Genomic DNA, 22,042 nt, shown 5'->3' with positions numbered 1-22,042 from the left:
CATTTTCCAGCGTGGCCTAGGTTTTCTTTGACCACTTGCTTTATATATTTTCGTTGAGAGACAGCGGTGGGCCATAATCTGGTTAGGAGGTGGTTAATGAAGCAGAATTTCTCTTAATTTTCAGCTGGTACGAAGAAAGGGGTATGGAAAAAGAATTCTCCATTGAGAAATCAACTTTACAAAATGTCTGAGTTTGTGGCTATGCTGAAATAACAGGCTTTTATGGAGAAGAGGTATCTCGTCGATGCCGCGGAGAGGGCTAAGTGGAAACCGAGATCTGCATGACTCTAAAAATGGCGTATCTGTAGTCACGGGACACATAAATACGTTCATGTGCAAAAACACGTTAGCAAATCCTTCTGGGTTGAATATTAAAGCGGCAAATTTTAAGTATTCTAGACTCCAAGAGACTTCCTTCTTTCATTGGAAAAAAAGGATATAAATAGTTTTTGTTTTATAGTTGTATTTTCACGTGCTGGCACTCCAATTCAGCAGAACCTAAATAAGCCGTAGGAACCTAAACGCGTCACTTGTACCCAGTGTAATCTGAAAAAGTAATTGTGAAGAGTAATTTCACTCCTGCAAAATTTTGAGGGGTATTTTCGCAAAACGGTTGGGTTTTTTCATCGCATCGTCAAAAAAAAGTGGAATTATCACGCATGTTTAAGTCGGATTCACATCTACAGACACTTAATGCGTCGTGTCAGACACAGCATACATTCTTTAACATAAAAATGTCTGTCTGCTCTTGCGCAGCCACGATACGATAGGTATGAATACGTTCATTCGTTTTATGTTAAAGAATTTTTATCGTGTCTGAAACGACACGGTGAACGTTTGTACATGTAAATCCACCCTTATGGTTTAAAAATCTATATATTTTCCTTTTTTTTTTTAAATTTTTCTTTGACTTAAATTCATAATTTTTACTGGAATTGTGTAAGAGGTAGTGATTTGTGAGAAATGATAATCACATATGTGACTATAACTATACTCATGACAAGTATCTGCAATTTTGAACTTTTTTAAAATTAGTGAAATTTTAATTCACTGCAGATTTGCTGCAACCTTTTTCCTACCTGAAGGCAGTTTTTAAGGAATGATCGGCAATATTTTGACAATTGGTGATTTTTGGTGACATTTGGAAAATTTCTGTAATTTAAATCCAAATTTTCACATTTTTCTTGGTAAAATATGGTCATCCAAGACGAAGATGATTAATAAAATAAGAGGGCCATTTTTATAACGGCCAGCACCGTCTCGTTAAAAATAAAAGGCTTTCATACGGGGGGGGGGGGGTTTGTTGCTGAAAGCACTATATAATCAATTTGAAGCATTTAAATGGTTAAAACCGGCACTATCGATGTTTTTTACCAAGGCACGTTTATTTTACTTTTTTCCGCAAAAATCATGGAGTAATTTCACTATTTCAAAAAAATTTTCAGGAGTAAAAAGGAATTTTCATGCGTGAAATACGCATCTGGACGCGTATTGGTGAACACTGCTTTCGCTCATGCAATCTTTGGAGAAATATTTTAGTGTCCTCTATCAGCCCTTAAAGTTTGTACTATAATCTCAGAATCGCCCTGCATCAGGGCCGGATTGAGCAAAATAAGCACGTGCTTAGGGCACCAGGAGAAAAGACACCATAAAACACGATCAAATAGTAAATTTATTTTTGAAATTTGTTCCCCGTATATCAACCATCCGGTAGAAAAGCTTACAATTTTAAGAGCATTTAATTGTACAGTCGAAGATCTTCATCGAACGGGTTGACCGGCGCCGCAACTTAAGGGGCGCATGGGGGGGGAAGTCTCGTGCCCCGGGCGCTGGACCTGAAGGGGAAGGCAGAGTTCATTTTTTTTCTCGTTAAAAATTATCGGGAAGGGAGCGTGAAAATAGAAATACAGACCTTCAGCGAGAGAGTAAATTTTCGTTTCTAGCTGCGGCCTTTGAGGGTGACACAAAAGCAAAGAAACTAAGTTAATTTCTAACAAGAACTTGCGTTACTAAGTTTTTGGATTGAGATTTCACTCAATTTCCATAAAGTAAACACCGAGCTGTCTGAACCGCATCATAGGCCTCAGGTGAAACAGATTTTTCTGATCCTCACCTACTTAGCTATAAATACATGCCTACCAATTTTCATATCCTCTCCAAAAATTTAATCAGATCCCATTGTCATGAGAGGCTTCCGACCCGTGATATAGGCCCCGGGAAGAATAATTTTTCTGACTCCCCCACCTTAAAAATACCAGCTTACAATTTTCTTGCTTACTTTCAAAAATTGTAAACGCATCTTATTGTCATAAGGCCCCCGGGCTATGCGTTAAGGTTAAAAGTAAAGGGAACGGGGGCACACCAAAATAGCTCGAGTGCCTAGGGCCTTCATGAGAGTTAATCCGGCCCTGTATAGCAACAAAGTATTTTTTTTCCATCATGGGCTATTAATTAAGGAACGGATGTGTAACTGAAATGTTGACTCACGTGATTAATATTCACGAATTAGTGAAAGTCATTCAGAAGTCCGACTCGTAAGAGAAAATCATACTCGAATCAAGCTTATGCATATATGTCAGCAGCGGAGATTTACGGGTTGGTGACGACGTGGGTCCCGTTAATACGAAACGCAAAGTTTCAAATTCATGAGGGTGTGAAGCCAGATGTTAAGTTATTCATCCTTCACAGGGGGCTTTACTTCACCTAATCCTAAATGTTCTAGTTTTAGCAATCGTTGGCAATTAACTGTCGGTTACGGAATTCTCTTTACCCCCCTCCTTCCGTTGCCGGCCAATCACTTTCCGCCTTCAATGTTGCGTGTCAAGTGTCCAACTGACCGTTCTTTCCGTGCTCCTGGTCATTTAATTTCCTTTCCCAACCGATCCAGTTGCATTTGCTACTAGCAATGTCGCGTTTCGAGTTGGACAAAATCCGTGTTTGATAAGCTTATATAACGTGGAATTTTATTTCTTTTAAACACATTTTACATCAATATTTAGCAAACCCATATATTTTTAGAGCTGTCTTTTAGAATTAAAGCTCAAATATCATCCGACTTTAAATACCGAATTTTTATTACCGTAAAATATCCAGATTTTATAAAACATTTTTGAAAAAAAAAAATTTTAGACCCGGTCTCGAACTGTGCGTTACAAAAGTCCGTTAAGCACGTCCTAGAGATAGGCCTCCACACGGGTTGCCAAGTTCATCTGTAACGTGATTAGACTACATAACAAGTTTGCCGCATTTTGAACCACATCATCCCATTTCGTTTCTTATTTTGGCGTAGAATCTTCTGGGATGGCTCACAAATACCACACGGTGATTGGATGTGGGGCATAGAAATCCCCAACTCTGTGCCCGACTGTCCTCTTCTCCACACACAAATTTTACACACACAGAAATCTATACATAAACAAATCTCTCCTTCGCAGCCGTTTTATGGCACTTCTTAACAGTGGTAAGTCGGGACTAAACTCTCAGGAACCACCAAATCCACTTTTCATTCAGTTCATGTCTGTGCCCGATTGTTTTCCGCACAACGATGATAGTCGCACGTGTAGCGGAATATTGTTTCCCTGAATATTCTGAGTGAGGATGGACTACTTGCGTGGCATCACGAGCAGTGTGCGGAGGCCTATCTCTAGCAGTCAAAGTCGTAACCATGAGGAGAGGATATAAATGCGCCTACTCGGTGGTTAGAAAGATTCTGAATGAACCCGATTAATCGCTTCACGTACAAGGTTTTTGGCAAGAAATTTGGATTATCGCTATTTGACGAATCGGCGATGAATCTGGTAACCTTGTCCTAAACTATAAAAACGCTAGAAAAGGGAAGGAAGAGGGAAAAAATATAAAAGGAAAAAGAGTATAGTAGATGAATTTTTAGTCATCTTTTCACCCTCACACTACGTGTTCTCTTTCGCTCTTACATGTATGTAGTAGAATGATACATTATATGTGTGGAAAAAATCATTAACAGGAGTATAGAAAGGAAGGAGGGAAAGACATTTGTATCCGTAGTGATAGGGTTTCTATAAAGCTTCGCGATGGTGAAGAGAAGGAAAATTAGAAATTGTTTGAATTCCATTGGTGTTTGGATGCAATATTACGCCCGTGACCTTAAAGAGGTTAATAGTTTTATTATCTGAAGCCTTCAACTGCTACAAGATGTTTGACAAGAACTGCCTTTACTACGTTTGAGGCACCTATAAAATAGGGCTCCACAACACCCTAGGCTGAACCATCCTCCATTTTGAGTAAAAAAAGTGTGACATCAGTATTACCATAAAAACCTATCGCTATTCCCTATCTTATAGCAACTGGAAACACAGGTCGACTAATCATCCGCCGTTAATGTGCATTGGATACAGTAGAACCTCTCGATGATGGGACCAAGACTTTTGTCCGTTATCCATCATAACCTCGTTTATACGACTTTCACATTTATACGACCCTTGTCTTCGGTCGTAATTTGTTCCAATGTTGGCTTTCTTCACGCGTATCAACATGGGCAAATAAAACCAACATTACCATTCGGAATAAGCATCCTGGATCAAAGTTATGTTCGGTTTAATCAAGTAAGCCTTATTCCACCGGACCGGCAATCGAAAAGTGTCCGTTAACGAGAGGTGTCCGCCAACGGGGAGTGTCCGTTAAGGGAGGTTCTACTGTATCAGTAACTCGCATCGCGAGGTCCTGGGTTCGAACCCGGACCAGCAATCCGAAAAGTGTCCGTTAACGAGAGGTGTCCGCCAACGGGGAGTGTCCGTTAAGGGAGGTTCTACTGTATCAGTAACTCGCATCGCGAGGTCCTGGGTTCGAACCCCACCGTCGCCACAGTGGTGGTCGGTTGATGTTGGCTTTCTGTGGTTCCCAACTTCGAGATGCGAATGCAAGCCGATCTCCCCATGAAAAACTATTGTTGATAATTCTCGCCGCAGAGAGCAACAGGCCTACAACGGTGAAATTTTCAAACATTACACTTCACTCATAGTTCGAAAAATACGTGGTAGATGGCAGTACTATAACAAGCATTACAGAAACAAGCTTCACGTTAGGTTCACAACACGGACACGCCAATTCCAACATACCAATTCGTTAGAAGTTCCGCAGAGGAATATGGACGAGGTACATGTGTAGTTTAGTAGTAATGTATATCAGTATTGTCGCCACAGCCAATAATTGTTTCCTATGCCGTTTTCTTTTATGACAAGACGTTACTGAATAGAAAACTGGTTTTTCTCACCCTCACCTTGAGTCCTCTAGGTCAAGGCTACTATATAATCTAGCGCACGATTAAACGTTATTTTTAACAAAAAGACTGGTTTTGCCATTCCATGATGAGAATGACTAGTCCGCCCGGCTATATAGGTACCTTGTGTTATAAAAGAGTGGACTCTCATCGTCCATCTCTAAGGTAAGAATAGATCTGCCACTCTAAATGGTTTCTCGGAAATCGTTGAAAATAGTTAGGATCCAGCGATTGGCTAGAGCTCCTTGAAATACCAGGCTGACCCATCCGGTATCTATGAGCGTATTAACGTCGGTATAAGTGCTGCTCCCTGTAGCCACTGGATAAAACCAAGCCGACCCATCATCCGCCATTAATGCGCAGTGTCACGTCAATATTATCGTGGTAAGATGCTCGTCTTCCACCGTGAAGGTTGCCGTCAGGTCCCAGGTTCAAACCGAAGGGAAGAACATAGTTAAAAAGATATTTTATCTAACGAGCTTGATGGCGCCTTCATTTCAAATCCAACTCGTTAACGGCAGTAAATTGCAGTATAGCAATATGGCCGGAGTTGCTGTGTGGCGAAGTAGTAGATCACCAGTCACCCGCGGTGCAGTTTCAGATCACTTAACTGATTTGGAATAGCACCGCGAGTCACTTAAGTGGCCCGTACTCTCCTAAAGATTGAACACCCTTGCTCTAACCCAATAAAATCTAGACGTATATCGGACATTATTTCATTGAATGGACAACGGATTGAATTTGCATATGTCACAGCAACCGATGCGAAGATAGACATTACCTGTAGAGAGAAATGTTAAAACATTCCAGTTTTTTTCTCTGGTTGAATCTAAAACAAAACTGCTCTATCCGCTTTCACACGGAATGCTACATTTTAAATGCTAGAAACAGATAAGAATAATTTCCGTTTCCAAAGCCAAGTTCTATTCCGAAGTTCAAAACCGCAATCCGAACAGCTTTATTTCTTATGCAAATACGACAGGTTCGTGTTTGCGGCTACTAAAAATTCCTCGCCGGAGGTTTAGAGTTGTATAAATTCAAGTTAGCATGAAACTAGGGAAGGACTATGTTTCACATGCTAATATTGTGCGTATCTCAAAAATGTATGTGTACGGGGGCAAAGAAAATCTAAAGGTTTTGCCGTTTTTATCATGCGTGTCTTCCTCTTGTATAGGATATATATATATATTTTTTTTGCTGTTCGTTCCCCTGCTGACGTTTTGTACATCGAAATATGCTTTGCATATGTACAGTTCTTATTAAACGGGGGGAAAGTCTTTGAATAATTCATGATATTAATACTTTTGCTTGGGAAGGAAACCCACAGAAGTTATTTGGATTCCTTATCCCTGATATATCGAAAAAACTATGTATAGATCCAGAAAAGAGTAACCTGGAATAAATGATTTTGGTTTACTTTCATGCCATTCAGAACTTGTGATTTCTGAAACTTTAGCTTGGTTTTGACGATATTTGACGGGGCAAGTGCAGGGATCGATTGAGTTAGCTCGTATAATGGTAATGGTGGATGGATATATTAACCACAGTGTAGAATAGGGAATCATGAACCGGCCACATGGATAGTTTCGTGAAGTAACGCGGGCTACATTTAATGGGGGGGGGGGTGAATCACGGGGTTCGGCATCCGTGCCCCTTCCTCTTGGTGACCATGCAATAAAAAAAATTATGGTTATAAAATTTGTGAATCTATTTTACACAAAATAATAGCCTATATATATACAGGATCTTTATAATTAGAGTTCCAGTTTGAAATAGCCATATAAAAGGAAAACTACTGAACAAGATGTTATCAATCTTGGTAATAGTTTACAGGAGCTCATGGGATTTAATTTTCTGCAAAAAAAAACTCTCCGCCAGCGGGGAATGGCGCTGTATGCAATATTGTTAAACGAAAGAAGACATGAAGACATCGGTTGTCAACATGTTCAATGCGGCGTCCACCATTTTCTGAAGTCATATCAAATCGCATTACTGCGTTCTCAACAGTAGCTCTTAGCATATCAGGTGGAATGTTACGGACATGTCAATGTATCGGTGCCATTGAGATTTTGCAGGGTCGCGGTAGCCCGGTCGATAAGATTCTCGCCTAAAGTACCAAAGGATGTTTAGAGGTGTCGCGAGTTCGATACCCGGTTCATCCTTGTCAGAAAACTTTCCTGACACGGGTACAACAAAAAACGGCGACTTGACCGCAGCAAAAAATTGCTACCGCAGGGAGTTCCCCCATCGAGGGGTTAGCGCACCAATCTCCCGATGAGTATAAACACAAGCCTGCCGTTCGGAATCGGCAATAAATTGTAGGTCCCGGTCTAATTAGCCCTCGTGTGCAGAAAATGACCGTGGTGCGACAAAAATGATCAATGATCAATGAGATTTTGCATAAACAGTTTCGTTTTATGAATTTTTAAAAACGTTTTAAATCGATGTCTTCATGTGTTATTATTAGTTTAACAACACTGCATTCAGTGCCATTCCCCATTGGTTTTGAGTTTTTGAACTATTTTTCTGCAGAAAATTGAATCGCATGACTTCCTGTGAACTATTACCAGGTTTGATAAAATTTTGTCCAGTAGTTTTCCTTTGATGACCACTTCAAAGTGGGTCTTTAAATTATAAAGATCCTGTATAAAAATGAGAATTATCTATAATTAATGAACAATTATAAGGTAATTTGTTCATTAATTTGAAAAAATTTAGAGCTCGCTCACTGAGTTTTGTCCAATAATATCCAGGACTATGTCTCATGTTAAAAAAAAAACTTGGAATAAATTTGTTGAGGAATTTACTAAGGTTTGACCCCTCGACCCCTATTGACAAAATTTTTTCTGATGTAATTCATAAAATTTTCTCCTTGCTTTTAAATAAATTTTTCTCTTATTGCTTCAAAGTGGAAACTAGTCAGGAAGAATTGTCAAGATTTGATATTTCTGTAGATATACGGGGTGATTATAAAAAAAACTATCCCGACATATGGGCCCCTAACTATCATACCATTCACAGAAACTGAATGAAATTTTGGCATAAGGTATTTTGAGGTATGCGCTCAAGAATGATATGGAAAACAACAGTGTCACTCTAACAGTTACGGTTACAGTGAGAAAATTTCGAAAATATCAAATGGCAACACCAAGTTTTTTGTATTGGAATGCGATCTCCATACTGAGAAACACTAAATAGCGTTGGAATGGCACCTGTAGCACGAAAATGCCTCCGGGACGCCTTAAAATGACCTGAAGGAACGACGTTTTGTAATAGAAGTGATACGATATAAAAAAGAAAATTGGGTCCACTATAACTAATGGAAAGGGGGGTTGTTTTCAGTTCCAATGTAAAGTACCTTTTTCACAAATTATTATCCTTAGTAGGACTAAGGCCGGGATTACACTATAAAAGTTTCATAAAAGTTCATTTATAAAACTCCAAAAAATATAACCAATAAGGTTATCGGTTACATTCGGGCAAATGCAATCGACAACGTTATTGGTTGCATTTTTAAAATTTTATAAATGAACTCTTATCAAACTTTTATAGTGTAATCCCGGCCTAAGAAAGGAATAAAATTTTATAGCAATCCTTTATACAACATCAGAATTTATAATGCATTTTGAAATTTAATGTCAAAATACATAAACATTCTTACAACAAAAATGTTGAAGGGTTTTATTTCCAGATTCAAGATCCTACTTTAGCCAATTACCTATTTAAATTGTTTATTTCATGGGAAATGCAGCTTGGGTTCAGGTAACTCGAATCCGGGGGTTACTCGAACCCAAATTTCAATAATTCATTAGATTTATATTGTTGTAATGTTATTTGGATTTACATTGAGTTAAAATATCAATTAAATTTAGTATTTATTAATAAATACTTCAAGCCAAGGGGTGGCTGTGAAGATAGGGGGAAGGGTTCGTCTTAATCACCAGATTCACCATTATCAAACGAGAAAGATTCAAAACATACACAATGAGGCATATTCAGATTAATGATTAAGACGAACCTGGGGAATTTGATTTGGAACCCCCCCCCCCATCTTCCTAGCTACCCCCTAGACTTGAACTATTTATTAATGAATACTAAATTTAATTGATAATTTAACTCAATGTAAATCCAAATAACATTACAACAATATAAATCAAATTATTGAAATTTGAGGTATAGTCAGATTGGATTACCATTTTAATGAATGAAAAAAATATGCACTATTATGAAACTACAAGTTCCCCCATTAAAAACAAGTCATTCAGTTAAATGGAAATAGTAAAATCACGGGAGTTCAAAGATTTGAAACATGGCTAGGAGAACACATCACTTGGCGAAATTTACGAGGTGAAGTATCATCAGGAATATTGCAAAATGGAAGGTGTTGGTCAAATCTGGTATCACTTACGAATAGGCGTGACCGGCAGAAACGGGGCGTTGCACGATGGTGGGTGGACATCAGGATTCGGTGACAATGTGTAAGGTAAAGTAGCCCGCGGGCAGATTATCGACCCGGTAAACCGTCACCCCACTTGCCGGGTGAGCGCCCTAGAATACTAAAATACAAAGCAACGAATATCTCAATCTTTCCTTAAGCTGGGTTTTCCTAGGAGTAGAATTTCTGCGCTGTGTGCAGCGTGAAAATGCTGATTGGTCAAAAACCCGAAATTCAGGTTTGTTTCGACCAATCAGCGTTTTCACGCTGCAAATGTTGTAGTAACCTGCTCCTAGGAAAACCCGGCTTTCGAGCTCGTGTTCAGTGAACGGGATTGTACATGAACGGTCGGACCTAATTCAGGCCAAAGTTCACAGTTTGCTGACACTGCCACCAGACGGACGACTTATCCGAGGACATCATCCTCGGGCAAAATGCAAAAGCAATAATTGACGATTTTCATTAAACTTCAATACAACTCTCAATACAGCATATTAATGAGTGGTACATGTGGTGTTAATTAGTATGGGACACAGGTGTTTTCGATGGGCAATTTAATGTGTGATGGGGTGTGGGACGAAACGCGTGAATCTATAATAATAAATCAACACTATATATAGAAATAATACACCTCAATATTTCAGATGTTTAACAAATCCTTGATATATATTCATATGCTCACAGCTTCAATTTTTCCGAAACTCCATAACAATATAATAAAAAATTTTGGTTTGAAGGTGGTTTGCTTTTTAGTTATACCGTATTTCCAAACACGTTTGATGTCATTTGCCTTCATTCATAGCTTTTGATGACTGAAATTGTGCTAGATTTTTGAAATTTTCGATGGATCAAGCGCAGGGATCGGTCAATAGTGCCACCTGTATTGAATTGGGTCTTTTCAATCGGCCTGGAAAAAGATGTTTCACTATAGAATTTACCCTAGATAACTAAATATTCGTCTAATAGAGTACCGACCCGATTTGTTAGTGAGCAACACTGATTTGAGTTTAGTTATCTAGGGTTATATTTCAGACTTCAATGGTAGAGATATAAAGTTAGCTTTAGTTATACCGTAAAAATTCCAAGGCAACAGGCTGGACTTCATAAACTTATCCGTACTGTTGTATTATACTCTCCAAGAACAGTTTGATAGAATTTCTTCAGTTTAACATGATTGTTCCAGTTTTTGCTGATTTAACACCATCGACTCCATAAAAATCAGTTCGTTCAACTTATTACCGCCGAAAAAATACGGCAAAACTCTAATAACGACTTAGGTTGTTGCAAAACCTTGAATATAGCATCGTGTTTTCAGCCAATTGGTATGCAGAAAAATGAACCTCGCTTTTAATGTCACTGAAATACAATGACCTCTGATGTAACGACATTTATTATATCACTTTTGTTTTTATTTTTGCACTGCTTACAAGAAATATTTGAAAGTTCTGCTCAACACATTGTCGAATTGCTTTTCAGTTATCAATGGAAAAATAATTTAAACCGAATTTGTGTTGCAGGAGTGTGATTCAATTGTTTATTTTCCATCCATTGTATATACAATAAAATATTTTCAGAGTTCCTGGAAAGCCATGGATTTCTAATATATTTTTAGTAACCAATAACAAGCTTAGTGTCTCCAGGGGATCGGAATCCTTAATACCATTTAATCCGTGCATTTATTGTTCCTTTAGGCTCTTTTTTTAAAGGGAATATATTTCAGAGCCAACTTCAAGAAATACGCTAAGTTTCGTTGTTCCTCGAAGCCAACCGTGCCAATTCTTAAACTATCCTTTATAACGTGTATATGGCACCGAAAACAACGTTAAGCTGCGATTATAGTGCACGCGGGTTTCCAGAATCGAAAAAACGCGTGCACTATAATCGCAGCCTCTTACATACCTCAAACTTATAGGTTCTAACAAGAATTCGACGATTGGTTTGTTATCTGGCCCAACACATCCTCAATCGGTCGGTGATGAGCACTTTTGGAGCTCAGCGAAGCATCCATAAGTGCTCGATTTCATTCTCATGTATTGATATCCCGAATAAAGGCTCAGAAATTGTGATGTGAGTTTGGTCATACACTTTGTATGCCAGAGTTGCTGCATAGGTGCTTTTTCTGTTTTGTATAGACAATACTCACGACTTGGGAAAAAGACTCATCCCAATAGATTAACCCTTTGCTGTCCAGAGGTTTTTTTGGTACTTCGTTGGTACAGTTTATACTTTGTATCGCCTTCCCCGCAATGAGTAAGGTTTCTGCATTCTAGATAGCTATTGCTGTTTTTTGCATAGCTTATGAGTTCTGCTAAGAAGCCAAACTCACAGGGCCTTACTGTGATTGTAAGGGGTTGTTATAACAAAGAAGTACGGGATTTTCCTGATGTTGATTCCACCTCGACAAAGAAAGGACCGCAAAACATTAAGCACTAGCAGGTCTCGGCACTGGATAGGTTTAGCCTCGAATGGTTTTAGAAATGGCTCATCTAAGCCTACGAAAGTTTTGTAATAGATTTACAATACATGGCATATTAACCCTCTCACCGGTATCGACGAGATATCTCGACTTAAAAGAATTTTATTTTAACAATTACAAGCCAAGTTATTTTGTAGAGCCGAATTCCCAATGGAACATTTATAATCATCCTTACTTTGCACGTTCTTAAAATAGGGGGGGGTTAGTGGTTTCTAATATGCTGCAGAAAAGGTTAAAAAGCTGTTGCTTCCTACCACTATTCTATTTCATTCCTTGATCAAAAGGAGAACGCTTTATCGGAAAAAAAAATACCATTGAATACAAGAAATATCAACGTAGCTGTACCGAATTACTAATGCAGAAAACATAGATCTCAAGTCGTTCTATCATATATATTTGATAAGGTTTTAAAGTCCGCTGATTTGTTTCCTTCGTAGAATATTATATCAACCAAATTCTCTCCACTCAATGTCTACTTGACATATCTCTTGCCATCATAGGCTACGGAACCGGAGGGCATTTCTTGATCTATCAGTACGTCATGTCAGAATAAAAGAGCAAAGAAAAAAGTTTTTTTTTTTCCTCGATATGCCATGTCATTAACTGTGATATCGATGAGGGATACCGTCAGGAATACCGATGAGTTGGTCTTATACCATTGGGATTACTATTATGTTCAACCAGAAGAGCATTCCTCTTTTTTTTTTTTTCCTTTTCTGTACAGCAACATGAGATCATCTAGTCTTGAATATCTGTTCCGGACAGGAAGGACGAAATAAAAAAAAAAGCCGCTGGACGGATTTTATTCCCTAAGTAATTTTGTGTTGGACATGCTCAGTGTAATCGAGTCATTCTATATGCCGTAGCTTAATTATATCCGTTATTTTCCATGTGTATACGCTATAAAGGGTTTTGAAAATAAGTGAACGCGCATGGGGAAAACCTGATCCATAGTGTTAGAAAAATGTAAAATATTTATTTGAATAAATCTCAAATTCAGATTTAATAATGAATTCGGGCCAGTTTATAAGAAAATTTATGATCTCTTAAAGGCATTCAAAGAGGAATGACTCCAAAATATTCACTTGTACAAATGCAAAGACCGCAACGGACGAAATGCCCAACGAGGTGGCTGAAAAAAGATGCCCATAAAAATTATAGTTTAGATATGTATTCGATATCCATATCAAAAATACAGCACTCCAATAAGAGCAATAAAACTCCCAATAATTAATGATAAAATACTTTTGCCCATAAAAAGAATTTCGATTTATCCCAATATGTTCATCTTATTTCTTTTTAAACTTGTCAATTGTGATATAATTCACGACCCCCGGAAGTAAGCTATTCCATTTGTTCACAACCCTATTAGAGAAAAAAATCCCTGCGACGCCACAGCCCAGGTAAGATCCCTTACCAGTCTATACTGGCGTCCCCTTGTCGAAGCAGTTGATTGACGGTGTATTAATAACGCGCGGTCCGTTTTATCCATCCCGTTGAAAATTTAAAAACTCTTTAATCATATTCCCCCGTTACCTGCACTATTCTAATGTAAACATATTCAAAAAATTAAGTCTCTCTCTTCATAGCTCAAGCCCTATGTGCCATCAAGAGCACGCGTGGCTTTTTTCTGCACCCCTTCGAACAACGCAATGTCCTTCTGTAAGTATGGGCTCTAAAATTCTCTTCGTAATAGTGTAATTGAATTCACAATGCTGAATTGTAAAACTGAATAGTCAGCCTTGAAATTTTTAATTCGTTCGATTCAGTTTTACTATTTAAGTATTTAAAATTAAAGTTTTTTAAGGTTGTGAGATTACAAAATTGAAATACGAGACACTTTTTCCTGATCGAGCTGTTGATTTAAAAGGTAGGTGGCGGCACCATATTGGCATTCATAATTATCCATATTATAAATGGGTATGAAAATTTGTCATGCAGACACATGCAACAATTTAAGTTGTTGCCTGTGTCTATACAACATTTGTCTCCATTGAAATAACTGAACCTTCTGTCTGTAATTAAGATTGTTTGTAAAAAATATTCATTTGTGCCTTTGATAGTAACCAATGACAACAGAACCATCTAGAGCAGAGGTGTCAACAACTGGCCCGCGGGCTGCATGTGACGCGTGAGGAGGTTTTGCATGGCCCCGAGACTAGGTAGAAGTACTGCGTATTAAATTGATTTTCTGATCATAATTTTAAGCTATTGGTTTCAACAGCGAACTTTCTGATAAACTGAATTTACTGTTGTCAGCTTTAGATATTTTGCATAATTTGCTATACATTTATAGAAAACGTTCGCGTCACACTTAGTGCCATGGCGTTCAACTAGTGACACGAGTGTCACCGGTTGACGTCCCTTGGTTTGTACCGTTGTTTTCAGCATGTGATTCGCGGACCCCTGGGAGTCCGAGTACTTTTTACGGGGTCCGCAGGATAATTTTCATTTACTACAATCGCATAAATGCAACATTTAGTGTAGGGATATTTACTTCAATTTGTTATAATATGCAACAATACCTTTTGCATTTTATGGAGGGGCATCAAAATTCACTTTTGCTGCGGGAGGGCTCGCGTATCGAAACGGTTGGGAAACACTGGTCTACTTCATCTGGCGATCAAGAGTACAATCCTTGTGTTGAGTATGAAAGGTTTTGCGATTCTATAATTGTTTTCAATTATTACAAAATTCTATTCCTATATCTCTTCGTCTAAAAATAAAAAAAAACTTGACAAGTATCGAATTTCTTTTTTCGCGACACGGACGAAAATGTTTTTTCTTCGATATATTGGACGTTTGACAGCTATTATTCAGCACAAGCGTTTTCAATGATAAAGAATTGAGAGGAAAATGTAAAACTAGTGAATATTTACTTAACCTTTTTATAGCGGCAATCTCGAGATATCTCGGGTTCTTTAAACTCTCTCAAACGACAACCCCGAGCCCAGACACCGTTGTAAGTTTTCTTCTCCTGATAACATGTTTTCCTCCCTCCGTCCGGTCAATCGGAGTGTGGGCGGAGTCAGCTTCTGTTTGAAGTCCGATAATCGGAGGAGGAGAGAGAACGTGAATGTGTTTTTCCTTTCCCTTCGAGAATGTATGCGATTATCCGCTGTTGGCAGCCATAATGCGGATCAGGGAAATTTTAAAAACCGCTTAAAGGGTTAATAATTAGAGACCACCTCTATTCTTGGGAATCGTCGAAATAAGATTGAAGTGACTTTCAAAATCTGTACCGGGAGTTATAAAGACACAAGATTGTAGCCACCATTGGCCTGGTGTTCTAGAAGATCTTGATGTATAGGGACACATCATGAATATTTAAACTGTCAAACCCGTAAAAAGAAAGAAAAATGATCTATATCGAAGTCCTTATTAATTACGATAGTTATATATATATATATATAGATTCTTAGTAGTCTTAATTTAAGCCGAGTCCAAACCTTTCGTGGAGTGATGCACTCCACGCAAAAACAGGTTTTTATTGGCAAATAACCTCAGATACACCTCATAAACTTGTTTTTGAGCGGCTCGAAGAGGCATAGTGCTGCCTTTTTGCCGCGTTTCAGTCACAATAAAACCGATAACACTAATAAATATCTTATTATATTAAAGCTAAAAGAGCTCCATAGCTATGACTTTCATTTCTACCCGGAATAACGAGAATAAAAAAAAATATATTGGTCATTAAGTCCTATAATTAATGAAGCGCATACCGGAATTTCAGATACCCTTTTATTAATGTCTCGAACTGTAACTATTATTGGTGTTAGAGATGTGTTTTAAGTCATTAACACGAATCGAAAAACGCATTTTTCAATAGCCTATCGGTTCCGGTGGTTTCTGATCGAGCGTGAGAACTAGAACGTTGGGGGGAAATGCTTGGAGAGATCCGGGAGCTCTTCATCTTTCTCTCTCTGGAATGGGATGGCACATCTGCAAATGCAAAAGAGATACGGGAATAAAAGGAAAAATATTTGAAACTTTTCTTCAGCTGCGTCAGTTTCCGAAAGGAAATCGATGGGACGGAAAAATACGAAGAAAACATTTCCCGGGACGAGAAATAAAAAGAAGTAAAAGGAAAACAATCTGGGATTGGAAAGTAACGCCACTTGCACTGTGTCTCCCTAAGGACAAAGACAAGAATAAGTGATTCAAAACTCTACTGAAATTGGATAAACAACTGAATAGCAATAGCAAAATTTTCTCGTATTCTGGGTAGTCGAGAATACAGCACGTTCTGTACTATACGTTCCATAGGATGTTTAATATTCAGTAAATGTTATACCTGAACGTGTGTGTTTTTGTCTCTAAAACGGGACCAGAATATACCCTGATAAACCTTTTTGTCGTACAGAACTTGTAACATTCATTTACAACAAAACATGGTCTATTTCATTCATTCTAGAAGCATTGAACATTTAGTGTCCCATGGAATTGACATTTTTGGATGGTTTGTAAAAAGGAATATGAAGAAAACTGTTGGTGCGTTAGGCCGGGATTACATTAGAAACGTTTGATAAAATATTTTCTACAAAACTTGATAAAACCAATACGTCTATTGGTTACACAGGGTGCATAGCAAACAGGGCGTATGCTATTTTACTGGCGAACCGAATCCTAGAGAGGCATATTTGCAATTATAAATTTTCCAAATAACATGATGTACTCAGATGTGTCATTGATGTTGCAAAGGGTTGTATATAGTTATTAAAATATTAAAGAAAATTATACAGTCCCCGTGTGCCCCAAAACCCAATTAGGAAGTGGTTGCCCCTCTCTCCTGATGCAAATTAAAAAAAAATACATTTCTAAGTGCAATATTTACTGAGATATTCGAAAAATGGGGGAATGTGGGGAAAAAGAACTTTAAATACGGGTTAACCGTTTTACCCGCATTTAATGTTTTTCCCAACTTTCAAATTCGAATATCTCACTGAACATTGATTGCACTTAGAAACGGAATGTGCTAAGTTGGCATCAAAAGAGGGGGGGGGGGCAACAATTTTCTAACTGGGTTTTGGAGTACACGGGGACTATAAAGTTAGTTTTTATATTTCAATAACGCACAGACTATATACAACCCTTTGCAACACGAATGCCATATCTGAGTACTTCACGCTATTTGGAAACTTTTTCTGATTGGAAGTATACCTCTATCATCAACGGTTCGCCAGTAGAATGCTATACGCTGTTTGCTATGCTCCCTGCATATACTCGTACATTCGCTCGAATGCAACCGATACGCTTATATTGATGGGTGTTTTTTTGTATTGCAATCCCGGCTTTTTAGAGTAAGCAAGCCGCCTCCCCGTTGAAAATTCTCGCCACAGAGGGCAACATGCCTACAACGATACAATTATTCAATCATTGCACTTCACTCATAGTTCGAAAAATTGGCGATAGATGGCAACACTACACATAACAGGCAGTACACAAAAAAAACTGCGTTAGGTTCCAGCAGGGCTCAGGTTTTTTTTGAACACCCTGCTAAAATCTCTTCATTGAGATAGCGGTGACCCATGATCTGGTGAGGAGGAAGACGCCTTAGAGTAACTCTGGAAGCAGATTTGTACGATATGGCACTGGTACGAACCAGATATGGCACTATTGATACGAAATTTTGCAGACAGATGTGGGTACGGGCTTCTTCACACACGATTTTGGGGCCCATCCATTGTCTTGGACGAAATGCTTTTTCATAGAAGTTGGTTTAACATCTCGTCGAGAAGCCGAGGTTTTGGACTTCCTGGAGAAGTTTTTTAATAATCGTATACGGTTGCTTTTAAACTATCACTTTAACTAGAGAGAATGAATTAGAGTCCACATAAGATTATGAACTACCTGAAGGAGGCTACGTACCTCCCCAAATGCTCGAAGAAATTGAACGAATAATTTGTCAATGTGTGGTCAGTCCAGTTGCTACTCTACAGAAAATGATGGCTAACTTCATCGCATGACTACGATATGTAATTGCGGTCCATGGGCGGAGATACGGGGGATGGGGGGCATGACGGTGGAAATTTCGAAATGATTGTGGTAAGTTTTCCATATTCTGTCCGTTTACAGCTGTTTTGATACTGCAGTTTCACCTTCTGGTGGTAAGATTTTATATCAACAATAAGCCAGTTTATGGAAATCAATCTCGTTACCCGTCACATAAATCTGCTGCCAGAATTGCTTTTTCTTCAAGCATGATCTTTATATTGATGTTCAAAAAAAATCGCCACTCCCTTCCAGAACACCATATATAATAAAATTGTACCTCGGGTGAGAAAGATGAAATTTTAACTCTGAGATTAGCGAATTTTCCATATAAAACTAAGATTTCACTGGAGATATTTCAATTTTCAATAGTAATTTTAAAAGAATTATCCACCGCTACGAAGGTGGTAACAGATATTAACACGCTTTTTCTATGTGTAAACAAAAATATGAGGAAACTTCTTTAAGCTACTTAAAAATTGAAATTGAAAAAAATTGATTTTCTAACCCTATTTGTTTTGCTAGGGTCCTCAGCGTAAAAGTTTGCCGAGAGAATGCATCTTTGATTTTTCTTAGGTGCTAGTAATACCCGTTTTGGATTAAAAGGAGTTGGAGAAAGTAACCACATATGACCTTTAATTGTATTTTATGTATAGAGCAGACAGGATATTGCTCTGTACAACTTTGGGTAGATCACTAAGGAAAAGGAGCCTGTATTCCAAAATTATGTACCAGTTTATTCCTGGGAAAAGGTATGAGTGGGTCAATTTTTTGTGTACTTGCTTTATGGAGTACTATCCACTATATAAAACTAAGGGACCTTCAACCTATTTCGAGTCTTTGTTTCGGCTCCTAAAAAATTGTTCTGGCTTCTAGATTTTTTGCGATTTACCCAGCCTTGGTTTACATACGTGCGCCTGAAATCTGCATAATCGTAATTATTGAATCCAATTTGTACAAAGTATTTAATTGAACCGCTGATCAAGTGCTCGCGAGCACTAAATCGGGCATGAACATTAAACACTTTTGGTGCTCATGACAACAGGTTAAGATGGCTGAATTTGAGTGTATTACCGGGAAAATCTCCTTGACTCTTCCCTTCCCCCCCCCCCCCAAAAAAAAAAAAAATTAGGGATCCATATTGTTTTACACGGAATATGAATTAATTCGGTTTTTTTCGCAGCACTAGAGAGAGAGAGCTATTTTACAGATTAGCTAATTTATCATTATTACTTTTCAGGCTACCAGTACACCGCTCAGTAGTCTAGGTGAGATTAAAACTAAATAAATCGAGTGTACAAGCGTCTCAAGTGGGACAACTGATGGCTATCGTGCCCTTTATTGTTTAAACTTCGAGCTCGCTATCGGATTATTTTAAAACGGTTGAGAAAAATATGAGCATGTGTGGGGCTGATTATGAAGTTTTGTGTTTAAGCTACGTATTTTTTGAAGGCCTTCGAAGCAACTCGTTATTCATAAATGAACGTTAGAACCGGATTGTGACGTAATTTCCGCTGCGAAAACCGGTCTGTCTCCGGAAATGACGTCACAGCCTACGGTTTACGTTTCCCCATTGGACAAAAAAGGGTTATGCTCATTGAGATTCCTCGGGAAAATTTTGAAGCTAGTGGTTAAAATTAAACAATCCAAATATTCAAGTTATTCCAAACTTTCGGGATTCAACATGTAACTAAACTAGTTTGAAATGATTCTGTTTTGTTTGAAATACATTTTTTTTTTTAAATTACACCCAAGATTTAATTCTAAAAAAAGCAATCAGAAATATTTCGGAATATTTTGTTTCACTTTTCAGTTTCTTGTTTACCACGGAAGGTGAGAGAATTCAATTGATTCATACACTGAATAAAAGCTACCCGAAGGTCTGCTGCTCAGTTTGAAGGGATCGCTTGGTGAAAATAAGAGGAAAAGGCAAGGTAAGTTTTTCCTTGATTTTTATCTCGCATCAGAAATTCTGTTTTTAGTGTGTTAATTGGATTTTCCAATCAGTTTTAAGATTTCTATAATTCAATCTGTATTTCACAAAGTTGGCCATGGTTCCAACAAATTTAAGACGCATTTTCGATGTTTTCCATTGAACCTGCGAAAAATTAACTACTTGTGGGAGTTTCGCAATCTGGAATTGTCTTAGGTAGATTCGAATACGTACTCATTTCATGGTCTAGTCACCATAAGCTATTTAGCTTACCCTGAATTTTTCTTGTACTCAGGTGAGGTAAGTACAATCTATGAATCCATTTTATCAAATGCCTTTTTTCAAGTTTGATGGTAAGTAAAACTTATCTTACCATAACTCGTTTTCAGAATTCGAATGGTGGCGTTGTTTACTATAAGTGTGCATTGTTTTCGTGGAATTCAATATTATCGTATGTTTAGTTTGGAGATCCAATCAGTTAACTCGTTTTTTTGACAAAACTGCGAAAAATGAGTAAAATGAAAATTTTGTGCAATGCTAGCATGCATCTCAATTGTGTCATATTCAATGTGAAAATACTTCTGACCTGTTTTGCTACTCCCACAGGAGTTTGGCGCTACTTCCATTCTGTTACTAAACAGAATGATAATTACAATCCTTTAAATTATCATTCATAACAGAGTATCATAATACTTGATTGTGACTCGAATAGTGAGGTTAAAGGAGCTTTTCGTGTTTTGCTCCGTAATTTATGAAAAAAAAAAACCATGAAAAATGTGAAATTATGCATATTATCTATATCCACCACTGCTTTTGGAAAGAATTTAAGTTACGTTTATTGAAAAAACGCGGCACCCAAAAAAAAATGAAATAGGGAATATCCCGTTACATACGAGACGTATAGTCAAAGAAAGCCCAGTTAAATGACTGATACATTGCAAGGATTCAAGCAGTTGATCAATCTTACGTCATACTCCTTGTGTTAGAAAAAGAAATGCAACTTGTCAGTATGCAGAAGTCTCGCCAAGATGTTTTGCTCATAATTTATCAACCTGAATCGCCAGTCAATGTTCTTCAAGCTACTGTCGGATTTCTCCATGAATTTCGAGAGTTCAAAGTTACATTGCACTCATCTGGAAAAAGACACTAATTTTCTGTCGAACGCCGTTTAAAATACACATCCGGAACAAATATTCTCGAATAGGAAACCAAACAGGAAACAGTCGTTGTGTGCTTTTTTCTATTAGTAATGAAAATTGATAACTTTTTATAGCTGAGAGTGAACAGGAAATATTTTCGTTTGGTTATACCACAGGAAGGGCACGATAAGCCTTGGGGATAAAAAGCATATTCATTATTAAGAAACTAGTGTTACAGCATTTAAATCGGTTTGGAGTCAGTATTACGGGGTGTTCCAGAAAGGGATCCCTAACTTTAAAATGACATAATTTGGAAATAGTGATAACTATAGATAGATGGAACAAGTGATGGCGGGGTAGGCCTGGTGTTTTAAATACACCAACTTGCAGAAGTAATTGAAATTTTAAATGACAGATGAGGCTACAGTCATTTTATTTTACTGCTTCCTGTGTGGCCATTTGAAGGTCATTGCTCACAGCAAGATTCCTCAAATGCTGTATCAGCTTGCACAGTGCCCATCTGAAAGACATACGCATCCATTGCAGTAGAGACATAGGAAAGTGAATTTAAACTCCACTCTTCACTTTGCCATCTGTTTGCTAGGCAAGGCGGCTATTCGAATCCATCGCAGTGCGATTTGATCGATGTTTGCGAAGGACCATGTCACTCACTGTTTAACTCTTTCGCACCTAGCTATTCACATTGGAATTTCTAATGCTTTTGTCTTTCACGGCCTTCGTTCGTGGGGAATGATACTAATTAGCATTGCATATTGCAGTTTATTCTTTGGTGATTGATTTTAGCGGTTTACTG

At 38.0% G+C, this 22,042-nt stretch overlaps 1 protein-coding gene across 3 annotated transcripts in view; it reads left to right on the top strand.

Annotated features, from left to right (window-relative positions):
• The window catches only part of LOC149072430 (uncharacterized), a 145,185-nt gene that overhangs the window by 5,201 nt on the left and 117,942 nt on the right, over positions 1-22,042 (top strand). Inside the window, exon 2 of one of the 3 annotated variants that reach the window (XM_089246217.1) lies at positions 19,970-20,090. The exons of 1 other annotated variant lie outside the window; for it this stretch is intronic. The gene's annotated coding sequence lies outside the window, so the exon portion shown is untranslated. Of the gene's footprint in view, positions 1-19,793; positions 19,843-19,969; positions 20,091-22,042 lie in introns of those variants that run through there. One more of the 3 variants, XM_089246220.1, reaches the window with a different exon arrangement.

Source organism: Pholcus phalangioides, unplaced genomic scaffold (genome assembly GCF_987345545.1).
Source record: "Pholcus phalangioides strain wild (caught in Gottingen) unplaced genomic scaffold, Ppha-v1.0 ptg000017l_1, whole genome shotgun sequence".
NCBI lineage: Eukaryota > Metazoa > Arthropoda > Arachnida > Araneae > Pholcidae > Pholcus > Pholcus phalangioides.
The sequence above is the reverse complement of the archived record's forward strand: the minus strand, read 5'-3'. Positions and strand labels throughout refer to the sequence as shown.